The 22,218-nt window shown below is 45.7% G+C and overlaps 1 long non-coding RNA gene across 1 annotated transcript; it reads left to right on the top strand.

Moving 5' to 3' along the window:
• The first annotated feature begins 12,266 nt into the window (after positions 1-12,266).
• Positions 12,267-13,151, top strand: LOC135393239 (uncharacterized). The gene is made up of 2 exons (XR_010422546.1): positions 12,267-12,689; positions 12,841-13,151. It is a non-coding gene; the product is annotated as an uncharacterized LOC135393239 (long non-coding RNA).
• Positions 13,152-22,218: the final 9,067 nt, after the last annotated feature.

The following is a 22,218-nucleotide window of genomic DNA, read 5'->3' as shown; positions in this document are numbered from 1 at the left end:
TAAACCAATAAGTTTGCGCCAGCAAGCCCGTTAACCTCAATTTTTCCCTCAACAATACCCATCTCTCCGGGGCGTACGCAACTCTCCAGTTGGCCAGTTACAATTACTTCAGACACAGGCGGGATTTTACACTCCTCGACAAGACGTATCGCTGTGGACTGCATCCGATGCGTCGTTTCAATCGTTTTACTAACGCGCTCATCCCCTGAGACTTTTCTGTTTACTACTGCAACACATTCGTCGTTTATCGTGACGACCCCTTTACTTGACAGTATATCGATGCCTTGGGCTATAATCATGTCCTGACCAATAATACCCGCGGCCGATAGCGTTATGTCTTCCGTAACAACAAAACACGGGTATTCAAAGCGCGTCTCTCCTAGCTGAAGCGGTATTTTGTACGTCCCTTTTGTGTGCAATGGGTTGCCTGTTATGCCCACCAACTGCGTGTGCCTACCAACCGCGATCTCGAAGCATTCAGCCCAATTTGGATGCAACTGCTCTAATACACTTTGTTTGACGAGGCTTACTTTTGACCCAGTATCGATGAGGAAATCGCACTCTTTGTCACCAATTTTGCACCGAACAATGGGACTGGTTTCCCCGCAAAACCTGACAACCAAAAGCTCTGTTCCCTCCTCTGCGGAGTCCACGGAGGAGGGCGTTTCTAGTTTCCCTGGTTCTGCTCGAGGTTTCCGGGCCTCATGCGGTCGCCAGCTTCCCTGTTCTCCCTTCGCCTTGCACTAAAACGTCGAGTGCGACAATCTCTCGCGAAATGTCCGACTTTCCCGCAGTTATAACACTCTACACGAGGGCGATCTATACGTCTCGACGCATTTTCTGCGGCATGCTCCTGCGATAGTCGGAGACTCTGTTCGAGTAGTGCTTCAAGGCGGTCAAGTCTACGCCTCATCTCATCGACCTCTTCTAAGCCGCCTGTCGAAGTGGCCCGTACGGCAGCTCGCTCTGATACAAGCTTCTCGTTGCGTTCCTCTTTTACGGCTACCTCGACCGCGTTTTTCATGGTTTTCGGCTCTCTGGTTAGGACGAATCTCCGTACAGGGTCGCGCATACCGCACAGAAATACCGACAGCATTTGTTCGTCTAACAACTCTCTTGCCAGCTTTGCCTTTTCTGCTTCCCCAGTAAAATCGCCCAATGTGTCCTCTCCGAGCGAGCGCACGCGATTTGCGAACGACCGCGCGTCCTCGTTACTTTCCTGTTTAGCGGAGAGAAATTTCTCCATTTTGACACTCTTTGGTTCAGTGTCAAAGCGGGTTATCGCTAGCTTTTTGAAGTCTTTGAATGACTCTAGAGCGAGCGACTCCTCGTCCTGCCAAGCAAAGCTATGTGCGGTGCCCATCATCTTGCACCTCGCCATACCTACGAGCTGGTTGTCTTGCCAGCCGCCCATCTTCCCCAACTGTTCTAGGACAGCGAAGAATTCTTTGATCGTTATACCGGTTCCATCCCCCGTGAATGTAGGCAGCATGGAACCTAACGCGAGCACCCCCGCGCCTAACGCACTTCCCTGGGCCGTTTGCGGAGCTGTTGCCATCCTGCGAGGTTTCCCTTGAACGTGGGGGCTACAAATCGTGTCCCACGTTTAATCCTTGTGCAAAGATCCTACCGCTGCCACCAAGTGTGACGTAGCCCTGTTTACGGGGCTGACGGTACACGACCAAAACAAATCGATGGACTCAGCACAAGGTAAGGGAAAACTCCGAACAGCAACAGTGCAAATAAATATGGGTTTAATATCCCGAGCTATATACAACACGTATTTACAGGGGGGAAATGAGATACAATCTATTCGCGTCAAGCCACGGAATTCCAACACACAGCTAGTGGGAGCTCACCGCCTTGAAGTCCGTTGTCTTCATGTGAAGCGTACTGGCGACGAAGTTGGTGGTCTGGGTCCAGGGGCTGGGACAGAAGCGTTCGTGGAGGATGGCTACACACGGCAGGAGAACGTCAAAGCCCGGGAGCTGGCAGGCGAGCCGATTGAGGACGATGTGGGTCACGGCAGAGGCAGTCTTCCGGCGCAGAGCCTTGCGGACTGTCTCACAGGAGGATTCCGAAGATGCCGTCTTTTGTTGGGCGTCCGCTTATATAGCAGGTGGTGTCTTTGTCCCGTGGTCCACTTTCGCGTCTGGCCTTGAGACTTCCAGGAAAGAGACCTTCACTGTCCCTTTCAACTGCTGGGAAAGTTCCCCAAAATAGTTCTCCTACGATTCCGGCGATCACGACAAAATGGCCGTCACAGCGCTATGCAGTGAACGTCGTTTCAGCTCGTGCGTCGGTGTTTTCAGTCACAGGGGTGACACAAACCCGCCATTGTTGTAACTACCCTCAAGCGGGTGCTTTTTGCAAAACTGCCATCTTGTCCTGGTCGCACGTCATAGAAAACGTCATTTCGAGGTCATGTGACTTTGTTTACGTGTTGTTCTGCCGCTTACCGATATCTTTCCGTCATAAAGCCAAGAGATGAACATATTTTACCAGCGTAAACCACACGGTGCTCCTTCCGCAACATGGTACCCAATTTCTCCTGAGTTTAAGTACATCGCATCGGCTCAGTGCGTCTTTACGCTCGCTCGTCATCACATCTTTGGAAGTCGCCAACAGTACGGGGCCTTATGTGCAAAACCCATGGGCATTTGTTACGAGGAGAGGGCCCACCAGCGTGCACAGAGTGTGGAGCTGACCTGTCCATTTTGCATCTACTTATTAGCTGTCCTTTTCTCGAGGTACATCGTCAACGCCATTTTTCTTTCCTCTATGAACACTGTGTACCTCTCCATCCAGCATTGCTGCTGGGTGAAGAGGCTCACGTTCCGTTTGAGAATGTTTTTAGGTTTTTTAGAGATGTCGGGATCATTATTGAGTTGTAGTGTCACAATTCCCCTTTTATGCAGAGATTTACACACCCTCTGAAACCTTGAATATTTTTTATCGTTTTAAAATAATCAGTATATTTTTAAATTAAATTTATTTTACACATCAGAGTTTTGGCGCATTATGATCTTTGTTGTCGTTGCGCCACTAAACTCCCAATCATCATCATCATCATCATCATCATCAACTCCCTGCGTGCAATCAGTAGTCTTGCAACACACAAGAACCTCCTGGTCAGGCGGGTACGGTACCTAATGAGTGTCATACAGGAAAAAGGGTACAGCTTGAGGCTATGCTGGGTGCCAAGCCACGTCGGCATTCGGGGAAATGAGAAAGCTGATCGTGCAGCTGCCAGCTGCCCAAGGAAATTATATCACACCTTTTGAAATTCCCTTTAGTGACTTGATGTTACAACTCAAGAAAGATATCAACAAGAAATGGCACGGTTTCTGGGCAACACAAACACACAACAAACTTCACACAGTCAAATTTTATTTTGGCGCATGTGTTCAACTCTTTCCAAAGCGACATCATGAGGTCGACTAAGGCTAGGGCACACCTTTCTCACTCATGGACATCTTTTACGGGGAGAAGAAGCACCTGTGTGCACCACGTGCGGAGCTTACCTTTCCGTTTTGCACCTGCTCATCAGTTGCCCTTTGTTAGAGGAACATCGTAAGCATTGTTTCCCTTTCTTTTATGACCACTCTTTGCCTCTTCACCCGTCGTTTTTGTTGGGTGATGAGGCTCTCGTTCCCTTTGACAATGTTTTTAATTTTTTTAGAGAGGTGAATGTAATCAACCAGTTGTGAAGTTTTAGTTCACCAGTTTTACCTTTTTATTTATACAGAAGTATCGCCTTAGAGAACTCTCTTTTTAATTAAATCACTATACTCTTAACATAACCCATTCATGTATCATCATCATATTTGGCGCATTATGATCTCAGCAGGTCCCCCAAGGTCGCCATTTTCCCATGTATTTGTTCCTATCCCGATGCGTGCAATGCCGGAGGCCGCCCTTAGAGACCCCATTGTTACCAGACGTTAGCTTGCGTTTGATTGTAGCGCGCTAAAAATCCAGTTGAAGCACAATCCAAGCCAGGCCAAATCACCGAAGGAGAAATAGACGACTGCGCCTGCGGCGCCTGGTACGACAGGTACGCTATGTGATGCACGCAGCCGTGCACTAGATCCTTCCGATCGCTCAACACGTTTAAAAACGGGACCAAAAAGTGAAACACGACACAGAAAGTTGTTATACGCGTTTTATTTGGACATATAAAGACTAGATTCATTCGCAGAAACAACAAAAACATTTTGCCGCTAAACTTAGCGCGCTGAAGTGATCCGGAACGGCAACAGTGGGGTATCTAGTGGCGGCCTTCTTCGTTGCACGCTTTTCCGAGGTGAGTTTGGGGGACCTGGATCTCAGTTGTCGCTGCGCCATTAAACTCACAATCAAATCAAAAATCAAACATCTTTGGAAGTCGCCAACAGTACGGGGCCTTATGTGCAAAAGTTGCTCATGCGCCATAAAAACTGCAATCATCATCATCATCACCTTATGTGCAAAACTGCAAGTTTTATTGCGAGATTATCGGGTTAAAATAAATATCGTGATTGAAAAACATCCAAAACGTCGCGAATTGTTTACAAACGGTTTGGCCGCCGACCACGGGCGCCGCCATCTTTAAGGTCACGTGTGCATTGACGTTTCCTGTGACGTGCGACCAGGACCTGTCCAGGACGCAATGCGTTCGCACAGCAGGCTTTCGTCTACGGAGCAATAGCAATACATTGAGTGCCACCCCTGTGTTTTTAGTCCATGCTGCGCGTGCATGCGCGTGCCACGCCATGGAGCAATCCCGGCGAAAAATATAGTGCGCGTTGCGAAGCCGCGACTGGCGTCGCTGTCCGAAGGACGTGAAAAGAAATGTTGTCGGTGGAACATCTGCGAGAACTGTTGTAGGCTAGAATTCAGTGAGTCGGCATTGAAAAATGAAACAGTGCGCATCATGCCGCGCATATACGAAACACTACGATCGGACCTGTTCTAAATCCACACGGCCACGAGGCTTTCGTCGCTTATGCGCCAGGAAAACCTGAATCATCATCACCACACGGCCACGATAGGTAAGCGCGCGCTTGTCCTGCTGTCTTATTGGATGCCGCCAATCGTCGCTTCCTGTGGATCCCATTCGTTGCCGCCAAAGACTGTCACTGCGTTTTTCTTCTAAACGGTAGCGCTGTGTGAACTAATCTTGCTTGTATTACTAATTAAAACACGGACTTTCATTTGAGAGCAAGTTGTTTTTGCATTTTAGTGCCCCTTGAATTTACTTAACATGTTGTTCATCGACTACAAGAAACACATAAATGCTCTGAATTATTTCCGTAAACCTAAGCCACAATCAAAAGCAAGAAAACATGTTACTTTTAAACTTGTAATGTAACAGTTCCTGCTTGAGCTCTTGCAGTCCAGAGCAATGTAAACAAACACACAAGGAAACACCCATCGGCCAATGTGGCTTTCGGCGGACTCCGGAGGCACCATTTTGAAAAAGAAACGAACAAACCTGGTTGCCGGAATCAAAAGATTCGATTCGCCGTTTTGGGCACTAGGATTCGGATTCCCGAATTTCCAATCCCTGCCTAGGATTCGGTTGGCACATCCCTAAGTAATTTTATCCACGAGTTTGTGGAGCAGTAGATTGTGATGTGTTTCCCATCGATTGCTCCGAGACAACGTGGGCAGTAGCACGTGGAACGTGGACATGTTGGCGACGTCGAGCCACTGTTCAGCTGTGGAAGGCAGCTTTATACAAGGTGTCCCAGAAAACGTGTCATTGAATTACAAAAAAAAAAAGAAAAAAAAAAGAACTACGCCACCTAGAATCATGCGGTCAACGGCATCCGTTCTTATTAAGTTTTTGCCACCTCCTGATGTGAATGTCATGTAACGGAATCTTTGTTATGGAAATTTTTGCTAACTGAACTCAGAAATTTGCCAGGTAAAGGTCACCTTTTTACACCATCATTGTGAAGAGCGCGTCGAATTTACCCCAATTCATAATAATTGACACTGATATTGGAGACCTATCGCATCAGAAGAGATAGCCGAATATCATGCGTTTCGGAGTACGAGCAGCCTAGCGCTCGACGACTTTTTACGCGCCCGCGTTGTAGTCCGACGAAAAGAGGTTATTAAACCCAGCCTACACAGGGATAGTAGAAAAAGTGACAGTAGTTTAAATTGAGAGAGGTAAGGCATGATTCCTGTCGGTTGCGATAAGTCATGCCTGTATTATCTGGTACCGAGGAAGAAAGGAAGCAAGACACCTGCTGGTGATATGTATCTGTCATAATGAATCTCGTGACGAGGGCCAAGAAGGGACAGTACACACACAAAAATTGTCTTAGCGCATTATGGCCTTCGACGCTTATGCGCCAAGAAAATCTGAATCATCATCAACACACACAAAGCAAAGATACAAGCTGCCCCCAGCTATTGTGAAAATAATGAGGCCATACTAATTTGTGGCTGCATTCGTTTGTACGCAGTGACGATTTCGTTTGTCAAAGATTAAAGGCTTATGCCGTATCTCCTACCCGCTGCGCCACAAAACTCCCAATCATCATCATCATCATGTATCTCCCACTTCGTTGTTGTGCAAGAAGACATTTCTGTGGGTGTGTAAATAAAAGGACACACCGCGAAGAAGGAAATCATCTGCTCAGTTGTATCATGATTTTATTTCTGCAGCAGCCATAACTGTGAACGACCGCAAGACAAAATAAATTAACCAAAAGTATACCCATGGTGCATGCCGCATTCTTTGTTCTTTCTAAAGGTGCTCAAAATGTCCGCCTTTCCGCACCGATGCATAATTGTGCCCGTCGAACTGTATCTCGTGTTGCATTCTGTGTCACCCACTGTGAGAGCGATGCACAAACTGATATTATTATTTTTGTAAGTCAACATGGGACTCAGGCTCGGTCTTGTACACTTGCTCCTTTATGCGACCCCACGAACAAAAGTCCAGTAGAGTGAAGCCAAGGGATCTAGCCGGCCATGGCACTGGCCCAAAACGCCAAATCCATTTATCGTGGATGAGGTCTTGCAGAAATTTCACAGCATGACGACTGCTGCGACGGGGTGCTCCATCAGGTTGGTACCATACCATGGGACGTTCATGCAGCGGCGAGTCCTCAACAAGGCTGAATACTACGTGTTGCAGTATTTCCGCATGGTAACGCTGGGCGTTGAGGTTTCCATCGAAGGAAACTGGCCCAAGAATTGTTCCGTTATAAATAGCGGCCCACACGTTGAAGGACCACTGATATTGGTGCCTGGACTCCCGTAGCCAGTGAGTGTTTCTCGTGCTCCAGTAATGAGCATTGTGCAGATTTACTTGCGAATTCCTGGAAAAATGTGCCTCATCTGTCCAAATGATTTTGTCCATGAAATATAAAATTTCGTCACTCAAAGTCAATTCGTTCAGAATAGTCGTCCGGTTGAAATTTCTGGTGGTTACTTACATGGTGAGGGTGGTATCCCTCTTCGTGTAGGATTCTTTGAGCACTTGACTTGGACACTCCAGTCTGTTATTCGTTGACCCGCACACTGATGTTGGGGTCTTCGGCGACCTGTTCCGAGTACGCTGGTGCTTGTTTCACAGAAAGCCCGTCCCGGCGTCGGGAACTTGGCGCCCCCATCGCCCGGCAGCAGCCGCAGTAGCCCCCTCCTGCACTCACGGTTGGGTCGCCGCAGGAGGGAGACCCCCACATATAGCTGTGCGTGGCTTTCCCGTGTCTGGGGAAACGGGGATCCTGGCGGTTGAGTGGACCCGGAGGTTGTTTAGGACCCTTCTGAGCCCCTCCGGGAAAGCAACACACCGCTTTGGCCCCTGCTTCCCATAGACGGGTGGTCCTGGAAGGCCCGGCCAGGATTATTCAGCTAGTCGCCATCTTCCTTTTCATTGCTTTTCCTTTCTACCCTCTCTTCTATCCCCCTCCTCCTTTCACCCTCTTTGGCGGCAAGGGTCAACCTTGGGCAGTGCTTTCTGTCTTTGAGAAGCTGCACTTGGGTATAGTGTAGAGGTAGTGTTAGCGTGTGGGACACGTTCCCTGAGTTGGGCTCCGTGGTGGGTGGCACGCCTTCTACACCGAATCATACTCCCACTGCATGGATCATCAAACAGCCAAAAAGAATGATCGGCCCTTTAAGAGGAGCCGCAACGAAGTACGCACACTGCAGATCGCAGCAAAACCTGAAGAGCCATGGTTTTATACATTCTGATGATCAAGAAAAAACACTCTCCAAGATATCTCCCTTTCTTGTTGCAAAGACACTTGAACAGGCTATCGGAAAGGCATACAATGCCAAGAAGCTTGGCTCGGGTGACATCCAGGTCGAGATCCAGAGCAGACAGCAGAGCTCGGCGCTAATGTCCCTTGGAAAGATTGGCGAGACTTTGGTCTCTGTCACCGCACATCGTACTTTGAATATGGTGAAGGGGGTCATCTCTGTGGATGAGCTTCTGTCATGTACAGAGTCTGAGATTGAGGAGGGACTTAAAGAGCAAGGTGTCGTTAGTGCAAAAAGGATAGTCCTACGAAGGGACAACAAAGAGATCCCCACAAAGCATATAGTTCTGACACTTCAACTTCATGCTCTCCCACCGGAGATAAAGGCCGGGTATGTTAACTGTCGCATCCGTCCGTACATACCAAACCCTAAACGGTGTTTCAAGTGCCAACGTTTTGGCCACCATTCCCAGGTTTGTCGTGGGCAGCTGGTCTGCCCGAAATGTGCCAGTACCAACCACAGTCAAGAGTCGTGCGGCAACGCTTTCCATTGTGTGAACTGCCAGGGCGATCACCCTGCATATTCTAGAACTTGTCCACGTTTCAAAGATGAAAAAGAAGTTCTCAAAATAAAAACTGAACAAAACTTGACCTTCAAAGCGGCACGTGCGCAGCTAGATTTTCAAAGAAAAGGCACTTTCTCTGAGGTGGTGCGTAGGGGAGTCGCACCACCTAGAAAGTCGGTGGAGACCCAAACTGTTGGGCCTCCACTAGAGACTCCCCATCATGTTCCCACGGACACTCAGGTGTCCCCATCAGTTTCCCTGACCAGCCAAAGTGCTGAGCAGGAAGAAGCAGCTGGCACCTCGAAGGAGGTTGGCAGCACGCTTTCTCTTTGGGATGGGTTTGCTGAAAGCCCTTCCCAGAGTATTGCACAGGACATGGAGCTCGATGGCGACGACTGCATGTCGCAGAAGTCGTCATCCAGCCTTCCAGGCATGACCTCTCAGGTGAGAGAGCAACGAGAAAAAGCTGGTGGCAGAGGAAGGGGAATAAACCCAGGGAGAAAAGCAAACCGGCCCCACCAAGAGTGCTACCTCCCTGAATGCTCTTCTCTTACAAGATGCCTAAGCAAATCCCTACACACACTCAAATGAAACAGTGGTCTTTTATTCTCCTCCTCTTCCTCGTACTCCTCATGGCTCCTACTAGCATTATATAGTGGAATTGCCGGGGTCTTACCACAAACATTGATGACATCCATGATCTCTCAGAAAAACATAATTCCATCTGTTTCTGTTTGCAAGAGACATACCTTTACCCTGAAATTTCCAATCCTTTAAGACAATGGAACATCTTTCGGAGAGACAGGGTAGACGCAGGACGAGCAGCAGGAGGTGTTGCAGTGCTGACTCGAAAGGAACTTCCTGCGCGAAATGTCCCACTCACAACAACACTCGAGGCAGTTGCTGTACAAATCTGTTTCGATACTGTTATAGCAGAATGCTCTTTATACCTTCCACCTTCAGTTGCCGTGGAACAAAAAGAATTTGAGAAACGCCTAGATCAACTGCCCGAGCCGTTTATTTTACTGGGAGACTTCAATGCGCACAATCCACTGTGGGGCAGCAGGAAGGCTGACGTTCGTGGCAAGATGTTCGAGCGAGTTCTACTTGCACGACCGCTCTGTCTGTTGAACACAGGGTCACCAACGTATGTAAACAGCTCCACGCAATCATTTTCTTCAATTGACATCTCGATGTGTAGTCCGTCTGTGTTTCAGAGCATACACTGGGAAGTGGATGAAACCCCTTACGGCAGTGACCACTTCCCGATCGTACTGAACTATTGCTCTACAGAAAGTAGTTTAACTTCCATCCCACCACGGTGGAAGCTGTGTTCGGCAGACTGGAGCGTCTTCGCACAACATTCTGATCTGTCGTCTTTGGTTTTAGAGGGAATGACTGCTCAAAATGCAAGTAACGTCATTACAGATACAATAATAAGCGCAGCCTCTCTCTCTATTCCGCAAACATCTGGTCGTCTACCAAGGCGGCCGAAGCCTTGGTGGACGGATGAGTGCAAAAAGACCCGCCAGGAGCAACATCGCATGTGGGGTATTTTCCGAAGGTACCCAACTGTGGCAAACTTACTTGCTTTTAAGAAGGCTCGAGCTAAGGCACGATGGACAAGGAAACAATCTAAAAAAGAATCCTGGAGAAATTTTATCTCGTCACTGAATAGTAACACACCTTCCAAAAAGGTATGGGAAAGGCTGAGAAAAATCAGGGGAGATTATCGAGGCCTTTCTATTCCTCTCTTGCAAATTAATAATAGCCCTTGTGAGAGCTTGGAAGAACAAGCTAATGTCCTGGGGGACAACTTTCAGAATATCTCTAGCTCCTCCCACTACAGCAGGGAGTTCCTTAAGGTCAAAATGCGTGCTGAGAAACGCAGCATTTTAAATGGTGGTAGTGACAACAGTGCATATGACATGCCCTTTAACATCTCTGAACTCTTAAGGGTGTTACCTCCTTCAAAAGACACAGCACCGGGTCCAGACAGGATAACTTATTCTATGCTACGCCATCTGTCGGGTGCATCGAAGGAATGCCTCTTACAATTATTCAACCTGGTTTGGAGAGAAGGATGTCTTCCATCTCAGTGGAAGGTAGCTACAATGTCCTTAAACCGGAGAAGGACCCATCATCACCTGGTAGCTACAGGCCTATCGCGTAAAGAGGGACCAGTTATCCTCAATGGAGTGAGGCGAGGTGCCATGAAAGGAATTTTCATACAGAGCCAAGACCCTCGTTGATGGCTTGGAAGTTATCTCGAGCGTAGCCGTATATGGTTTTATCGTTGAATTTACGAACATTTGGACGACTTGAAGAGATATCGAAGAAAATGGCCTTGTGGTCACTGAGACCATCAGTGACATGCAAAGAAGTGATGTGCTCAGGATGGGAGGTTAAAACCAAGTCAAGGGTTGACTGTGTGGCATGAGTTATTCGGGTAGGATGTGGAACGACCTGCGATAGATTAAATGTAAGGCATAAATCCACAAACACTGTCTCTTGTGAACCCCGGGAAAGATTGCAGTGGAGCAAGTACCAATTTATTGACCATATATGTATCAGCGTATATTGAAGGTATATATTACTGTATATGTATCAGGGCAGATTTCAAGCTTCCTGAGCGCGCACAGACGGTGATCTCAGTTGTCTCGCGACGTAACAGACGGAGAAAGACACCGGCTGTCACACATACAGCCATCACGAAGGCTATGCCCATCTTTGTTGATGCACCCACGAATCCACAGGAAGACTGCCGAAGCTCTCCCACTCGTATTAAGTACCTGTAGCTTGAACTACAAACAGTTTGGTGCACACTCCACAAAACGAGAACAGCTGATTGCTGATCTCATGGGCGCGGCCATGCGAGCCGAGAAGGACAGTTCAACAGAGGAGGTAAGTTCGAACGTGGCGCTAGTCGTCGGTGCAACAATTTCCTGAGTGAACCGACCTCGATCAGCTCAGATAACGCTTCTTCATTCTTTTTCTTTTTAGTATTATTGATTATTATTTTTGATTCATTTCCAATTCTAATTCCAATTCCAGCTCAACCGCTCAGCGCGCTGACACTATAGTGCAACGTAGAGTCAATAAATATCTCGCTTCCCTAAGGAGAAGAGTACTGGAAATATATTCGTGTTTTGTGATTCATTTTTCCCTCTCTACGTTCCAGAAACATACGGTTTCCGAGCCAAGTTGCGAGCGCAGTTGACATCCCAGTCAACACACATAATTGACAGAATGTAAAATCCACGTTGAATATCGTTGAACAATGTGAAACGTGAATTGAGAACATCAATTTCACGCAGATTTTACGTAAAATTTCATCGTGCGAATTGTAATGCAGGAATTTAACGTTGATTCAACACTCATATACCAGCAGTTGAATGGAGCACGTTATGACAGCGTTGATACTTACGCTGGAATTTAACGTAACCGAAAACGTAGAACGAACTACGTTGTTTTTGCACAAGTTTAACTTCAGGATTTCACCTGCAAAGTGCACACGTAGAAATCACGTTGGTTTATCATACGTAAAGCAACTGCATTATCCAATCCAATCCCATCCAGGATCCAATTCAAGTCAGTTCCTTTCAAAGTGAGAATCGGGGAAGCCGCACCAGACGCCATTCTCCTCAGATTGTAATCGCCATTAACTGATGCTGGCGTTTCAAGTTTATTTCGCTTTTGCGGCTCCTTCTTCTTTGTTTCGTGGCTTGTTTTGGTTTCGAACCGGGTTGTGCTGGTGACTGTGATATCGGTAAGCACAGGTTTCACTGCTGGGATATACGAATCGGTTGTGACGGTTACAACGGGCTCTCTACTACCAGGAAGCTGGCTCAGAGATTATCGCCGCCGCAAGCAAGTCCAGTGTGTGCGGTTTATGAGTGATTCGTAGAAAGCGCAGGTATGTGCACGTCAGATTTGAGTTCATAATTGTGTTTACATTTGTCGAGTGTGCAAATAGGGTCACTATTACATGGTGGGCTCCCGAATTGTTTTTCAGCGTTGTTGGCCGTTTCAAATTCGTGTGATAATTATCCTCACTTGTATTTCAGGACAGAGAGCGATGCGTGAAAGAAAGGCAGATGTTGAGCAAATGGCGAGCCTGTACACAGATGTAACGTAATTTTTGTCTTGGCTGTTCGAATTGATCTTTTGCTTTGTTTGTGTTCACTTTTACGCAGGCGTAGTCGCAAAGAAAAAAGACAGCCTGGATGCCGAAACGACGTGGCTTCCCGCGAGGTTCTAGTGCATTTCAACAATTAGAACGGTCAGTTAACTGCCTTTATTGTTCACAAGAGAGAGTATTGAAAAATGTAGCAGTGCTAATCAAATGTAAGGAGAATAAAACCTTACGACAAGCATATTCTTGTGTCATTATTTACGACTATTATCAGGACATTATGCCTATTTGTGAAATAAAAGCATCGAGAAATAACATGTATCAATAATAATTAAAAATGTAGTTACGTGTAATTTGCATTTTCATCGCATGTCAATTATATGTTGTCAGTTTGCTGTTGATTATTCCACTTTTTCAACATTGGTATACGTTGAATTCACGCGTAAACTACGTTTCAGTAACGTGGGATATGCGTTCTGGTCGCTGTTAATTTAACCCGTTTCTGGCTGTGACATTAGCCAGGTTGAATCAACGTTAATTGTTAACGTCGACCCTGCATTCACATGGTTGATTTTGAACGTGTTTTCAGCGTTGAATTTGCAATGTTGTGTTGACTGGAAGTATATACAGATCCCGTACCGTGAAGACCACCACCCCAAACGTGGTTGCCACGGTTTCGGTTTTGGTCCATTTGCATGTCAAAATTCAGGGATGGATATTTTAATACACGTACGTGTTTCAAAATTTTAAAACGTGGTGTGGATTGTAACTAGGACAGTCTCCCATATCGATATCTGGCTTTCGTTCAAGACGTCCTTATTAGAGTTAATTAATGAATTTAATTGATTAGTCATCCTTATATTATCATTATAGTCTTTCTTGGAAAAGATACGCGCCGGTAGAACTCAACTGTGAAAATGACGTGCTCTCGTGACTTTTTGATAAAAATTTGTCCAAGCTGAAACACACACACACACAAAATAAACGGGGTGCCACAAAAGCATACTTCGTGGTCGTAGCCATTTTTCATAGAGATTTTTTAAAATAAAACAACTAGGACTTCGTGTACATTAGTTTCGCACTTATGCGTATGCGAGTGGAGGAAAATCTTATCTGCAAGGTATTTTGGCATTCTAATTTCCATAATTCACTAAGATGTATTTTTTTTTCTTTTATGAAGCTGTTCTTTCTTTCGAGAAACAGCAAGAGCAGAATTGCTGGCAGTCGGTTTAGATATGAGATGAATCCTTCATCTATATGCTTCAAATTATTATCCACAGAGATGACATTTGTTTTTAGTGCACCGTTTCAGGTTTTCCATTATGGAGATACCTCGCTCGCACTAACTCGGAAGTCGGCAAGGGGGAGCGAGCCCTAACCTAACCCAACCTAACCTAACCTGAAGGAGAGCACTGCGGGATATGGAGTTAGAGATTGAGAAGTACGGCATATACGAAGAGGTCCTCGGAGGGAAAATTCAGGGGGGGGGGGGGCAGCACCGTGAAAACTCGAGGAGCGATGGACTGTTCCCCCTGCCCCCACATTCCGATATATACCGAAACTAAACAGGAACAGCTTTCCAAGCTAGGGCTCCGGAACGAACCGACAACAGTAAAAAACGATAAAGAAAAAAAAGAAGAAGAAAGAATAGAGAGGAAGGAAGCACAAAAAAGGTATATTCTTTTGACCCGCAACAGGACAAAAAACATTGCAAACACGTTTTTCTTGCGCCGGCCATCGACATTTAGCAGCCTTTCTGAACCCTGATGTGGATTATAGGCCCAAATAATGACAAATGAGCAAGCAAGCATCCTCGCTGCTCACTTTATGGGTTTTATGTCGTTTGAAGTGCAAATTGTTGCGTCTACCACTAGCGCCACATTCGCGTTCAAATTGCTCCTTGTTGAACTGTCCTTGTCGGCGCGCATGGCCACGCCCATGAAATCGGCAATCAGCTGTTCTCGTTTTCTGGAGTGTACACCAAACTGTTCACAGTTCAAGGTACAGATACTTAATCCGAGTGGGAAAGCCTCGGCGGTCTTTCTGTGGATTCGTGGGTGCATCAACGAAGATGGGCATAGTTTTCGGGATGGCTGTGTGTGCGACAGCTGATATCTGTGCGCTGAACTGAACTTCTATTTTTTAACAACAACTAACTTCAATATATTGCAGTTATATTGAAGTTAGTTGTTGTTAAAAAATAGAAGTTCAGTTCTATTTTTCTACTTCTATTTTTTAACAACAACTATCTTCAATATATTGCAGTTATATTGAAGTTAGTTGTTGTTAAAAAATAGAAGTTCAGTTCTATTTTTCTACTTCTATTTTTTAACAACAACTATCTTCAATATATTGCAGTTATATTGAAGTTAGTTGTTGTTAAAAAATAGAAGTTCAGTTCAGCGCACAGATATCAGCTGTCGCACACGCAGCCATCCCGAAAACTATGCCCATCTTCGTTGATGCAAGTTATAGCGAGATAGTTTCCTTGGTTTTGTCGCATATTGCGTTCACTTCATCTGCTTTTTCTTTTCGCCAAGTGGTGTAACCCCCGCTTTGACTATTGCGGCCTCCCTAAGGTTTATGTGTCAGTTTTAGAAACACTGATATTGTTACATGTGACACATAGTAGTGTACTGCAGCCAGCTTCACTGTTTGACTGATAATTTGCACGGTTACTTCTTTAATATTATTTGAATTACTTTCGTCTGATACTGTACCATTAAATGGGATAGGAATCCATTATGGTTTAGAATTATTTTTCCTTTGCAATGTTCCCACACTGATCTTGGTGACAAGTTGTCTCTCATTAAATTCCTTTTGAGTTGTATTTCACACTGCTTAGAGCATAATGTGAGAATGAGAAAATGTATGCTTCACATGTTCTCAGCATCCTCTACAGCAACTGCTCTTGGGCTTAAAATCCAGAAACTACACACGAAAAAAAAAAAAAAAAAGAAATGTAGAACAGACGACACAGCAAAAAGGACACGACAAAATGATTGGGACTGTGTTATGCTATATGTACATTTTTTTTTTGTGTGTGTCTCTCTCTGGTTCTGCATTTTTGTGAACATGTGCCATGTTGCCGGCACCCTTGCCCTCTTGTCACAAAAACAGCCTCAGGCACGAAAATGCAGACAAAAAAAAAAAAAAAAAGAGAACAGAGATGGGGACATAGGGAGCTTCTAGAGTCTTGGCACATACGTGGTGACCCCTCGGTTTGTAACAAAAACTGTGGCCCCTCCCCGAACAATACTCCCATCTCCTTAAATAGCGACCGGTTGTGCAATCTCTCATTCAGTTTGGCACTGATGATATCTGTCGCATGACAGACGAAACGTCTGAGTAAACCTTGTTATTTTGTTATGTTAAGTCGGAGTTCTCTACTTTTTTGTCTAGTTATGTCGTCTCCCAGCTTTTGGAGTATTTTTGCATAAAGATGCAGGTTGTGAGAGGCACATAAACACTGCTTGCATTGCTAACCTGTCTATCACAAGACATGTGAAAGGATTGCCAAATTAAAATTCAAGAATACAAAAATGATTCTGAAATACATAATTCCAATAGAAGAGAGAATAAACATTGGAATAACAGGTAAAGGGTAAAGCACTGAAGTGTTGGCATTCTTCTGATGTGTATGATATACTGCTCTATTTAACCCATGACATATATGTTGTCAAACATTAACTTCTTGCATTCAACATCAAGATGCTGTACCTATTCCATCTAAGCGACTCGTCTTTACACGGACACGTGGCACACCATTTTGGCAGAAAGATCTGATATCTCTGCTTGTTGGACATATCAAGCAAATACTGTGCCAAAATTGTGTTACCTACATGACATGCTGCATCTGCTGAGATATGTTACGGGAGAAATACTCCTGAAGCAATTAAAGGGAGTGCATACGAGTACATATGCTTTGCAAAGTTGTTCCAAAGTTCCAAGTAGTTGTTACAAAGTATGTTCGTGTTGAATTGGCAAAGCATTAGTCATGTCATAACAAAGTGATAAAAGAAACTAGTGAGAAATGCGAAGCCACAAGCACTGTTGCATGGCCATGTTCACAATGGGCAATGACGCTTTTCATTTTGCGTACTGTGGACTGACTATGCTGAATGGGTGGTTTGCAGTGTTTATGATTGATGTAGGCCATGGCAACTACCGATGAACTTTGCAGAGTGTGCAATGATATCTTTTGTGAACAAGACAAACCTCAATATATTCCCACGTAATTTTGATCCTACAAATAATTGAGTTGAGGGTGTCAGGTATTTAGGTGTGCACCTCTCTTCTGATATTTAGTGGAAATCACACAGTAGTTACGCATCTTCTAAGCCTCTTAAAAAAATTGTCTTTTTGAAGTGGACACGAAAACTACCTTTCGCAGACAGTACGCTGCTGGCACACAAAACTCTTGTACAAAGTGCCTTGGAAACGGTACAAATGACATCATACTGTTCACCATAAAAACAAATGACATCGCACTGTTCAACAGAGCCACCAATTTGGTACAGTTGAGCTACGCTCAAAGCTAGGGGGGGGGGGGGACGAGTTCGCGTCTAAAAGGCACGGTCTTGAGGGGATTACGGTGGTCTCTGAGAGAGCCGCGACTTTCGGTCCTACTTTTCTTTCAAGAGGAGGCAGCGAACAAGTGCCCATTCGTGGGACCCAGCCCTCCCCTTCCGATTTGTTTCGGTATCAGTCTGTCTACCAATGTCATGATGACATTTATATTCTGTTGAGTTTCTTACGTGCTGTCCGGGACATGTATGTAGGTAGGTATGCCAAGAAATTTTTTTTGTAGTTTGAATCCCTCGAAAAACCATTGCACAGCACCAGAACACAAAGGCTACATAATGACACAGTTTCACCAACCTTTTCAGCATCTGAACTAAGATGAACGGTCATTAAACTATCTGCTTCACTAAAGGAGTTATTACTGAAATATTCACCGCGTCACCGATGGAAAAAAAGAAGTGTCTGTTAAGTTCAAGAGCTGGCAACCCTTGATATTGTTTCAGTTAACCAGAGTTGGTGAAACCGGGCCTATGGAAGTCACCGAAACATTCATCACATCACAAACCAAAGTTTGTAAAAAGAATTGAGTGCTAGCATGAAATTTTGGCAATTGTGAGTAGCATTTGAACTGCTGCCTATGTAGCTGCAGCATAATTACAAGTAATTCAGAAAAAGTAGTACAAAATTTGAGGGTACTCTACTCTAACAACAACAACTTTATTTGCGACCTTGGAGAATGGGGAGTTTCATCGCCACAGGCGATACTCTACCTCGTTACTGGATGGAATGGGGGGAATAAAATAACGAGCCCCTTCACACTGCAGCACACTTCCTCTGCATGACACTAAAAACTGTGATGATTCCAAGTGCTCATCGTCTTGGCCCAGGTTCTGTAGCAGATTTTTGCTAACCATTTGTGTTCCTATTTGTGGTACTGTGGAAAACTAGCCACTCCACCCACATACCAGCATTCCTAGGTTACACATAACATGTAGTTGAAGTGTATACGAAGAGGGGAGTCAAGTCCTGTAGATCACATAAACAAAATACACAAAACCGACACTGAAGATCTTTGTTTAAGTTTAATTTGTACAAGCTTTCCCGTGGACCTCCACGCGAAAGCTTCTACAAATTAAACTTAAACAAAAATCTGCAGTGTCGGTTTCTGTATTTTGTTTATATAACATGTACCCGTAGTTATAAGAGTGGTTTAAACCACCTCGCAGAAGTTGCAGATGTTGTTCATCAACTTTATTTTGAGATGGACAGGGAGTTTCATTGCCTGGGGCAATACTCTACCCCATAGCTGCTTGTGGTGTGAGGAAGGAAATAATGTCCCATGGAGTCCAAAATTGCCAAAAGAGCTTTAAGAGCAGGCATTCGTGGGCTGATTTAGCCACAGGCCAAGCAATTTTATCTGAAAATGGCAGTTTGGAAAGCTTGGTAGTGTGAGCAATGACACAGAATATACTCTGGGTCTTCTACAGCACTGCAGTGACAGTATCTGAGAGAGTCAACTTGCCTCAGGTGGTAATGACACTGAGCTGTAAATACCCCATTGAGTCAAGTCCATGAGTCACAGTGCACCATCTTGGCGAGAAGTGTTTTGTGGCATCCAAAAACCAAGCTCTGGGTCAACATTGTCAGTTGTCCATTGACAGGAAGACTATACATACAATCCATTGATGTGTTGGTGAACGAGATCTGCTGTCTACATGACCAGTAACAGTCCTTTGCTATATTTCACTGTGATTTAATTAAACACCTCCCTCATGTGACGGTGTTCCCGGCACAGTTTTACCTTGCTGAACCACTTTTCGCGGCTCTTATCTAACAACATTAGAGGTTCTTCGTAGGCTGAGGCCGAGGAACGCGAGAGACGTTTACATGATGTTTACGTGATTACCGTCGTGACAAATGGTCGACACAGCAGTTTTGCGGTACGTATTATATGTTGCTCATCCTGGACATTTTTCGCTACCCGATTTCCTGTCCAAAACAGCTACGACTGCATCAGTGTCACTTCACCCATGAATTCCTTCATGAGTTGCACGCGCGTGTTAGCACACCAAGTCGTTACACGTCTGAAAAATACCTGACGAAATCGGCAGAAGAAACATATGCTTTATTAGAGCTTGCAGTGATTATCCTTTTTATGCAGCACATCCCGCAACACCATACGGGTCCGTCGTTACTCCATTTTCTCAAATAGCCTCGTCCCCAATGGTAGCCGAACGGCCGAACCGCTGAAGCGTTGTTTTCCTAGAATTGATACGCGTAGTCATTTACGCATGTAACTTAATTAAATTAATGAATAATTGAGTGATACATGCTGAATATGACACAGAATTGCATAAAGACTCGTTATTCTGGAGTGTCACCCTCTTAAACACTGATTTTCTCACTAAAACCATGCTTAAAGGTCAGCTATGCCGATATCCCAAATAGTCGAAACGGTTGTGATATTCTGAAAGCCCACATCCAGCTCTCCCCAAAATACACCTTCATTCTCTCAGTTCGGTACAGTACCATGTAAAAAAAATAGGTAATTCATTCCGAAACACACATGGGTGCAGCCATTTTTATGACGTAGATGCACCCGAACGGGCATTGTGACGTATACGCGCCTTCGTACTTGTCAGTGGATTTCAGCTACGGCTTCACGTATCTGTGCTTGAAGATGGCGGACAGCCGGGTTCCACCGTTCCGCGATAAGTAAACAGTGCAACAGCTGCGAACTGATTCGCGAACCAACCTCTGTGCGATGTTGTGACTGGAATTCGTCGTTTGTGTTTTGTGAGCACGTACAATTTGTATCAAGTCGCGTCTGCGTTAGCCCCTTTACAGCCATGGAGGAAGGAAACACAGGAGCGGCCTTTCGAACTTTTTGCCATTGGGACGGGCGTGCCAGTTTCGCACTGCATTCTGGGATGCTCCTGTCTACCATGTGACCGCTCACGTGACCCCAAGAGCATGCGCAGGCCAGCTTCCAAAGCAGACGACAGGAGTCGTGATTGCTTTGCAGTTCAGATATCTGCATTGTGATGAACGCCGCGCGTCCAGCTTTATTTGTGTGTGTTCGGAGGTTTACTCTTGGTGTACCCTTCTACTACAAGACCGGTCAGGGTCTGCAGGACAACCACGCAGGAGTAGAAACATCATTCGCGGCAGCGATGTTTGTGTGACGACGTGGCCGCGTTTTATGTGTTTGTTGCTGAAGTGGTAAAGCATGCCAGTAATCAAATTTGTACAACGATGGAGGAAATCAATTGAATCTGCAGCTGTAGCACAGCGCCATCTTGGAAAGGAACGATTCAAGATGACTCTCTCACAGACAGGGGTACGAAACAACCGGTCAAGTACGTGCTTACGAAGGAAACGTTATTCCCGTGACAGAGCTGCTTTCTGTTGAACGACAGCCGCAACCGCAGTAAGAACACGCTAACAAAACGTTGTTTCCGCAGTGGTGCTCACATGTTAAGAGTAAGTGACTTTGGAAAAGCATAAAAGCACGAAAAGCAGCGCTAGCAACAAAGCGTTGCCAAACCGAAACTTTACAGAGGATCACGTGGTGGACAGGAAGTAATGGCGGTTTTGACAGGAGCGACAGCCAGAGGGGTCCCACGGAAATCTGCTCGAAACGGCCGCTCCTGTGTTTCCTTCCTCCATGTTTACAGCACTTGCCCATTGTAGAGGCTGACGTTTCGACAGCCGTGTCAGCAAGAAAATGCCGACAGCGTTTTATTACTGCAGGAAAATTGTGCTATGTATTTGAGAAACCGCATACTGCTATGGGACAAGTTTTACGTACGATTTATCAATGTGCAACAGCGTCGACGATGGTATGTAACGACGAAAGACTTAAAACGAAATACAAATCACATTTTAAACTTTTTGTAGGATTCTGTGCATTTTCCAGAAGCTTTCTTTGAATCACACACTCGCATGTCACGCTGCGTTGTGTGGTACGCTGCAAACTACTGCATTTTATGTCTAACATCTGGATATTGTTTGTAATGAACACCGTCGCACAAAAAGATGCACACGAAAGCTCCAGTAGCCATGTGGTTGCACACTATGCAGACGCAAAAGAAATACCAGAGCACATATTGCCACTTAGAAATGTGGTGTCTGAAAAGTTAGGGCATAGCATAGATCCTAGAAATCAGGTGCACCTTATCCTTCTGTAGAGTGCTCTTTCAATTCACAACTCAGCCCATGGGGTGTAAAAGTGTTAAAGGTGTTGGGAGCTCTAAATAACGACAACCTGTTCGGTTAGTGGCAAGAGCCCAACTGATGCTTTAATGATTGTGCTCGTGAGGTGGTGCCTCGCACCAGTAGCGATGTGGATGAAGCTGCTGCACTGCTACATGGCCCTCCCCTTAGCGAAGCGGTCGACAGTCATGGGCAAGCGGTGGCAAGGGGAAGGGCCCAGCGGACGTGGCGAGGTGAGCGGGTAGTAACTGAGGTGGCGAGCCTGGGAGACGGTGAGCAGGGAAGCTCGACGGGGGAAAACACTTCTGAGGTGGTTGCAGAAACCGACGCGGAAGAGGAATCTCCGGGCTCATCCAAGAATGCCGGCTTCAAACGGTCGATGGACACTGTGTCATGACGGTTTCCGAGCTGAAGCGCGAAGTGCTTCTGAGAGCGCTTGATGACACGGAATGGTCCATCATAGGGATGTTGCAGAGGCTTGCGGGTGCCATCATGCCAGACAAATACATGGGTGGCGGACTCAAGAAGTGGGTGCTGGAAGGAGGGTCGTGTGCAAGGTCGCGAAGGTTGA

This window comes from Ornithodoros turicata, chromosome 4 (assembly GCF_037126465.1).
Source record: "Ornithodoros turicata isolate Travis chromosome 4, ASM3712646v1, whole genome shotgun sequence".
Taxonomy (NCBI): domain Eukaryota; kingdom Metazoa; phylum Arthropoda; class Arachnida; order Ixodida; family Argasidae; genus Ornithodoros; species Ornithodoros turicata.
The sequence above is the reverse complement of the archived record's forward strand: the minus strand, read 5'-3'. Positions and strand labels throughout refer to the sequence as shown.